Source organism: Gopherus flavomarginatus, chromosome 5 (genome assembly GCF_025201925.1).
Source record: "Gopherus flavomarginatus isolate rGopFla2 chromosome 5, rGopFla2.mat.asm, whole genome shotgun sequence".
In the NCBI taxonomy this organism is placed as follows: domain Eukaryota; kingdom Metazoa; phylum Chordata; order Testudines; family Testudinidae; genus Gopherus; species Gopherus flavomarginatus.
This window is the reverse complement of record NC_066621.1, coordinates 127,272,803-127,280,832: the sequence shown is the minus strand read 5'-3', so window position 1 is coordinate 127,280,832 and position 8,030 is coordinate 127,272,803. Positions and strand designations below refer to the sequence as shown.

The 8,030-nt window shown below is 51.2% G+C and overlaps 1 non-coding gene across 1 annotated transcript; it reads left to right on the top strand.

Moving 5' to 3' along the window:
• The first annotated feature begins 1,419 nt into the window (after window positions 1-1,419).
• On the top strand, window positions 1,420-1,492 carry TRNAT-UGU (transfer RNA threonine (anticodon UGU)). The gene has a single exon. It is a non-coding gene; the product is annotated as a tRNA-Thr (tRNA).
• Window positions 1,493-8,030: the final 6,538 nt, after the last annotated feature.

Sequence of the window (8,030 nt, the reverse complement as noted above, 5' to 3'; positions counted from 1 at the left end):
ATTTTTATTCTCCACTGTGGAAACCACCTTTTAACCTTGGAAACCATAAACTTCTAAGAAGGCAGCCAACAGTTGGGAGAATGGGCAAGAAGCTTCTTCTAAAGTCCAAAGCTTACCTGGTGGATCAAGTAGAGTGAACAGGTGCCACTCATCTTCCCGGAGTCCAAGTCAAGGACTTCCTATTCTCCAGCCCCGCACTTGAGTAAAACACAAGAGCCTGCCAGTCACTGCTGGAATCTCACCTGACCCTAGCTTTTCCCAGATGTCCTGCTGGGAAATCTGCAAGGGTGCTCTATACCCACGGCCAGCTGTCCAGTTTTGTGGACTCAGGAGCGCCCCGATGGCCCAGTTTTTTGAACCTCAGAGGTGACTGACAGCCCTGTGCTACACCAGGACGCCTGATTGTTACAGTACCTAAGAACTGCGCCCCAATCTCTTAGAGGCAGAGGGGCGCTATTGTGTTTGTTATGAGTTTTATACTTAGCAGCGAAGAGGTCAAAGGAATGCAATAGTCTAGCTGTCGTTCAGTGCTCCCCTTTCGCGCTGGAGATTTAGGGGTGACCCCGGGTGAGAGACGCGACTGAGCTGTGCTGTGTTACAGAGAGATCCGCAGCTTTACTCAGCCTCAGAAGAAATCGGTGATTCTTTGACAACTCTAGACTATGGAGCATCGTCACTCAGGCTTCAGCACAAGCCCCCTCGTTGCAGCCGCTGGCTCCGGGGGACCCAGGGAGCAGCCGGGGCCGCCGCTGGTGCCCCCGGGAGCCCTTTGCACGCTGGGGTTGTAATGACAGTGCGGAGGGGGGCGCAGTGGCACCCCCACCCCAGCGGAACAGGGACGCAGCGCAGGGGCCGGCCCGGGAAGGGCCGATCAGCACCGCCCCGCAGGCAGTGGCCTTTCCGCTTCTTCAACTGGTGCAGCAGCGACACCTGGTGACCAGCGCTGGTTAACGCAGCAGGAGGCGAAGCGGGGCCTGGAGCCGGCGCGCGCCGCGTCTCCCCCGGGGCCCCGCGAAGCGCGGCTGACAAGCCCGGCCCGGCCGCCCCGCGGGGCAATGTCCCGGGTGGCGCTACAGCCTCGGGCCCCGCTGGGCTGGGCGGGCGCCGCTGTCAATGCTCCAGCCCGGCAGCCGCGGGGCGGTCCGCGCTGGTATCAGCTGGGCCCGGGCTGCAGCGCTGGGCCCCGCCGGGCTTCCCTTTTCCCGTGGAAATGAAGCGGCGCCGGCGGGGACAGCTGCGGCTCGCAGGCGCACGGCGAGCTCGCCCTGCCCAGGCAGGCTCCCAGCGAGCCCCCGCGGGGGCTGAGAGAGGGGCCGAGGGGGTTGCGGGCGGAGCAGGGGGGCTGGAAGCTTGTTTGGGCCGCTGTTACCGCAAGGTCGGCTGGCATCTTAGTGCGACTCAGGCGAATAGTTAAATGGTGGCTCCATAGCTCAGTGGTTAGAGCACTGGTCTTGTAAACCAGGGGTCGCGAGTTCGATCCTCGCTGGGGCCTCTGCTTGCTTTTAGCTGTATAGTTCTGTGGAAGTTTGTCCTTGAATTAACTGCAACCAACCTTGTTTTGGTAGGTAAGGGCTTTTTAATTATAGTGACAATCCTAAATTCCACAAAGCTTCAGTGCGTGTTACAGATATAAGGGCAGTATTTGGGGAAATATAATGGTCTGAGGATATTAATGATCAGTCAATTCTATTAATAATTAATATAAATTAATATTATTATATAAATAATGAATATCAACTATTATTTTAACATTAATATAATTAGTTCTCTTTGCCTCTATTTCCCCGAGGGGGATAATAGCATCTTTTGAGTGCATTGTGGGAACCAGCGAGTAAATGTTTGTAAAGCACTCTTTGCAATTCCCCTGATGGGAGGTGCTGTGAAATATTGTTATTAAAAGATTAAGGGAGAAAATTGCCCCTAGATGGGGAATACATGGCATGAAGGGAGTGTGTGACAGCTGGACAAGATTATCTGCTTCTTCGGGGCTTTGCACTGACCCAGGGCTGCGGACTTTATTTCTGTCAGAAGCTGCACTTCTGACAATTTACTTGTCTATTTTTGCTTTTCTGTGACCAGGTAGGTTGGCTTGAAAATAACTAAAGCTCCAGACAAAAATCCACTTTTGTATTGACTTTACAAATTTTTTATCCATTTTTCAATAAATCAAAAAGTCAAAAATACAACAAGAAAAACATTTAAAATAATACAGCTACCATTAACAATGTGACAAGACAGAAAATGCAAACATGGATGCTTCTTTCACTTTTTGACACAGGGAAGGGCCAGGACATGACCACAGTCTTAGTGTGATCTATTTACAAGGATAATATAATAATAATTATAACTGGTTTGTTTGATTCTAGTTGCCTTAAAGAGCAGATCTCTGATTTCTGCACCAATCAGAACTTCCATATTCAGAAAAGTACACATTCATTTATTTATAGTATATATTACTTTTGTGGCTACAACATTTTCTGACTGGCTGAAGTTTTACTTCAGGTGAGTGAAAGATGGTCAGTTCTTCTGCCAATTAGCCTGCCTAACACAGGGTATGTCTACACTATGAGATTATTCCGATTTTACAGAAACCGTTTTTTAAAAACAGATTGTATAAAGTCGAGTGCACGCGGCCACACTAAGCACATTAATTTGGCGGTGTGCGTCCAGGTACCGAGGCTAGTGTCGATTTCCGGAGCATTGCACTGTGGGCATCTATCCCATAGTTCCCGCAGTCTCCCCCGCCCATTGGAATGCTGAGTTGAGATCCCAGTGCCTGATGGGGCAAAAAACATTGTCGCGGATGGTTCTGGGTACAGCCTCACCCCTCCCTCTGTGCAAGTAGCAGACAACTGTTTCGCGCCTTTTTCCCTGAGTGAACTGTGCAGACGCCATAGCACGGCAAGCATGGACCCTGCTCAGCTCAAGACAACAATCATGGACATTGTAAACACCTCGCACATTCTCGTGCAGTAGATGCTGAACCGGGACCTGCAAAACCAGGCGAGGAGGAGGGGGCTATGGCAGCGCGGCAACGAGAGTGTTGAGGACATGGACACAGCATTCTCTCAAACTGCGGGCCCCTGTGCTTTGGAGATCATGCTGGTAATGGGGCAGGTTCTAGCCATTGAACGCTGATTTTGGGCCCAGGAAACAAACACAGGCTGGTGGGACCACATAGTGTTGCAGGTGTGGGACGATTCCCAGTGGCTGCGAAACTTTCGCATGCGTAAGGGCACTTTCATGGAACTTTGTGACTTGCTTTCCCCTGCCTTGAAATGCCAGAATACCAAGATGAGAGCAGCCCTCACAATTGAGAAGTGAGTGGTGATAGCCCTCAGGAAGCTTGCAACGCCAGACAGCTACTGGTCAGTCGGGAATCAGTTTGGAGTGGGCAAATCTACTGTGGGGGCTGCTGTGATGCAAGTAGCCAAAGCAATCATTAAGCTGCTGCTACGAAAAGTTGTGACTCTGGGAAATGTCCAGGTCATAGTGGATGGCTTTGCTGCAATGGGATTCCCTAACTGTGGTGGGGCGATAGATGGAACCCATATCCCTATCTTGGCACCGGAGCACCAGGGCACCCAGTACATAAACTGCAAGGGGTACTTTTCAATGGTGCTGCAAGCAGTGGTGGATCACAAGGGACGTTTCACCAAAATCCACGTGGGATGGCCAGGAAGGGTTCATGACGTTCATGTCATCAGGAACGCTACTCTGTTTAAACGGCTGCAGCAAGGGAATTACTTCCCAGACCAGAAATTAACAGTTGGGGATGTTGAAATGCCTGTAGTTATCCTGGGGGACCCAGCCTACCCCTTGATGCCATGGCTCATGAAGCCATACACAGGCAGCCTGGACAGTAGTCAGGAGTTGTTCAACTACAGGCTGAGCAAGTGCAGAATGGTGGTAGAATGTGCATTTGGCTGTTTGAAGGCGCGCAGACACACATTACTGACTCACTCAGACCTCAGCCAAACCAGTGTCCCCAATTGTTATTGCTGCTTGCTGTGTGCTCCACAATCTCTGTGAGAGTAAGGGGGAGACTTTTATGGTGGGGCGGGAGGCTGAAGCAAATCACCTGGCCGCTGATTATGCACAGCCAGACACCAGAGTGATTAGAAGAGCACACCTTGAAGCGGTGTGCATCAGAGAAGCTTTGAAAACCAGTTTCATCACAGGCCAGGGTATGGTGTGACTGTTGTGTTTGTTTCTCCTTGATGAAACCTCCCTCCCCCTTGATTGACTCATTCCCTGTAAGCCACCCACGCTCCCCCTTCAATTACCGCTTGCTTCCTAAGGAAATAAAATCACTCTCATTTAAAAATCATGTATTCTTTATTAATTAATTATAAAAAGGGGACGAGAACTGACAAGGTAGCCCGGGTGGGGTTTGGGAGGAGGCTAGGAGTGAAGGAAAAGGCCACTAAAAAAATTTCAAAATAATGCAGCCTTTTGGTTGGGCTGTCCACTGGGGTGGAATGGGCGGGTGCACGGAGCCTCCCCCCACGCGTTCTTAGTTGTCTGGTGAGTGAGGAGGCTAAGGAACATGGTGAGGGGGGCGGGTGCTTATACAGGGGCTGCAGCAGCACTCTGTGATCCTGCTGCCGTTCCTGAAGCTCCACCAGACGCCGGAGCATGCCCGTTTGATCATGCAGCAGCCCCAGAGTTGCATCCCGACACCTCAGATCTTCCTGCTGCCACCTCTCATCTCGAGCGTCTTTCCTCTCCTCACGTTTGTCCCTCCTATCCTCACATTGGTCCCTCCTGTCCTCACGTTCACTGGCATCTTTCCTGTACTTTGATACCGCGTCCTTCCACTCATTCAGATGAGCTCTTTCATTGCGGGTCACTTCCATGATTTCCGAGAACATTTCGTCTCGCGTCTTTTTTTTCCGCCACCTTATCTGAGATAGCCTTCGGGATGGAAGAGGGAGACTTGACAAAATTACAGCTGCAGGAGGGAGGGAAAAAAGAGAAGTATTTAAAAAGATACATTTTACAGAACAATGGTTAGACTCTTTCATGGTGAACAACACTATTCACCTTACATAGCACGTGATCTCACTACAAGGTCTCATTTTGCATCTTAATATTGAGTGCCTGCGGCATTTGTGTTAGAGATCACAAATGCAGGTCCAGGCCTCAGAATTCGGCTTGCATGTGGCCATGATAAGCCATTGTCTTTCAGCTTCTGCAGCCTTCATATATCCAGCGCCCTCCTTTCCCAAATAGCAAGGAAAGCCTTTTGAGTGCTGCTTCTTTCCTGTTAACGTGCTGCACCAGAACCGCCCCCATCCAATTCTCTGGGATGATCGCTTTACCCCTCCCCCCACCACATAGCTGGTATCATGGAAGATCGCTGCTAGCCACCCTCCCCCCCATTGCGTGACTGGTAGCAGGGAAGATCCCAGCTAGCCAAACGTGAAAAAGCTCAGCATCAATCACCACCTCCACCACTTGGCTAAATGCAGGGAAGGATTTCTTTTAAGTCACAGGCAAACAGCCCAACCATCTCTGTCCCCTTAATTAAATTCCTGAATTTCAACCAGGTTACCATGAACGATATCACTTTCCTGAGTATAACACAGCGAGATAAAGAACGGATGGATGTTGCTTGAATGCCAGCAAATACTGGGACCATACGCAGCTAGGCTTTGTCATGCAATGATATCAGATTACTTGCTACATGCATGGCATGGTCAAGTGTCCTACCATGGAGGATGGAATAAAGCTGCCCTGCCCAGAAACCTTCTGCAAAGGCTTTTGGAGTACCTCCAGGAGAGCTTCATGGAGATGTTCCTGGAGGATTTCCGCTCCATCCCCAGATATGTTAACAGACTTTTCCAGTAACTTTACTGGCCGCGAATGCATCCCAAGTCCTCAGGGCAAATTGATCATTAAAAAATGCTTGCTTTTATATTTTATATTTTGTTTTATATTTACAAAGGTACACTCACCAGAGGTCCCTTCCATGGCTTCATTGTCTGGGATAGTGGCTTGGGAGAGCTGGGAGGGTAATTCCGTCAGGGTGAGAAAAAGCTTCTGGCTGTTGGGGAGAACGGAGTGCTGTGTGCTCTCTGCAAGCTCATCCTCCTCTTCCTCCCCCTCATCTTCCCCGTCCGCAGAATCCTCAGGCATGGCTGAGATTACCACCCCCACCTCAGAATCCATGGACAGGGGTGGGGTAGTGGTGGCAGATCCCCCTAGAATTGCACGCAGCTCAGCGTAGAAACGGCATGTTTTTGGCCCTGCCCCGGACCTTCCGTTTGCTTCTTTGGTTTTCTGGTAGGCTTGTCTAAGCTCCTTAACATTCACACGGCACTGCACTGAGTCCCTGGTGTGGCCTCTCTGCATCATGGCCTTGGAAATTTTTTCAAATGTTTTTTCATTTTGTCTTTTGGAATGGAGTTCTGTTAGCAAGGAATCCTCTCTCCGTACAGCGATCAGATCCAGTACCTCCCGTGCAGTCCATGCTGGAGCTCTTTTTTGATTCTCTGGAGACTGCATTGTTACCTGTGCTGATGAGCTCTGCGTGTCACCTGTGCTGATGATCTCTCCACGCTGGGCGAACAGGAAATGAAATTCAAAAGTTCGCGGGGCTTTTCCCGTCTACCTGGCCAGTGCAGCCGAGTTCAGATGGCTTTCCAGAGCGGTCACAATGGTGCACTGTGGGATACTGCCCGGAGGCCAATACCATTGAATTGCGGCCACACTCACCCTAATCCAACATGGCAATACCGATTTGAGCGCTACTCCCCTTGTTGGGGAGGAGTACAGAAATTGGTTTTACGAGTGCTTTATATCGATATAAAGGGCTTCATTGTATGGACGGGTGCAGGGTTAAATCGGTTTAATGCTGCTAAATTCAGTATAAATGCGTAGTGTAGACCAGGCTTCAGTGTCTTTTTGATATTAAAAGTCCACTAGCTATGGAATGCAGAGGTGGCAGATCTGGATAATTTTTGGTGGTGCCCAGAATGAGTCCAACTCCTGTCCCCGGGGCCGGGGGATTGGGCTCTGGGAGAGAGTTTGTGAGTTTGGGCTCTGCGCTGGGGCAAGAGGGGGTGTGGGCTCTGGGAGGGAGTTTGAGTGCAGGAGGGTGTTCGTGCTCTGGGAGGAAGTTTGGGCGTAGGAGGGGGTTCGGCCTGGGGCAGGGGGTTGGGGTGCAGGAAGGAGTGTGGGCTCTGGGACAGAGTTTGGGTATGGGGTGCAGGCTCTGGGCTGGGGCAGGGGGTTGGGGTGCAGGGTCTGGGAGGGAGTTTGGGTGCGGGGGGAGGGGTCAGGCTCTGGGAGGGAGCTTGGGTGTGGGGTGTAGGCTCTGAGATGGGGCAGGAGGTTGGGGTACAGGAGGGGGCCAGTGGGTCGGCGCTTACCTCAGGCAGCGCCAGCTCCTGAAACAACCCACACACCCTTCTGGCAGCAGCTTGGTGACCCCGCCCCGCTGGATTGCAGGGATGTGGAGCTACAGTACATATTCCTTAGGCTATGTCTTTCAGTGCTAAAACTTTAGTCATTCAGGGGTGTGAAAAAACACCCCTCCACCCCAAGCGACAAAAGTTTTAGCCCTGAAAAACGCCAATATAGACAGCGGTTTATCACCAGAGCCGTGCTCCTGGCGATAAAACTACCACCCCTCATTTGGGGTGGTTATTTTTTATCCCCGAGAGAGCTCTCCCCCAGCGATAAAGCATGACTACACTGCCCATGTCACAGCACTGGCGTGACTACGCTGTAACGTGGGGAGTACCACTGCGCTGCTGGTGGTGGAGGCAGCGGCTGGGGGCCCCTGGGACCTTTTAAATCATCCTGGGGCAGCAGGAGAGGCCAGGAGGTGCACAGGGGCGGCAGGCGGGGCTGGGGGAGAGACCCGGCCCCGAACATTGGTGGAGCTGGGACCCCGGGCCCATACAACTTGCTGCCTCGATGGGATGGCAATGATATGTAGGGAAAGGACTTTTGAGCATCCCAAGGCGTTTCTCAAAAAAACAAAAATTAACCTGTAAAACAAATATCGATGGAATGTGACA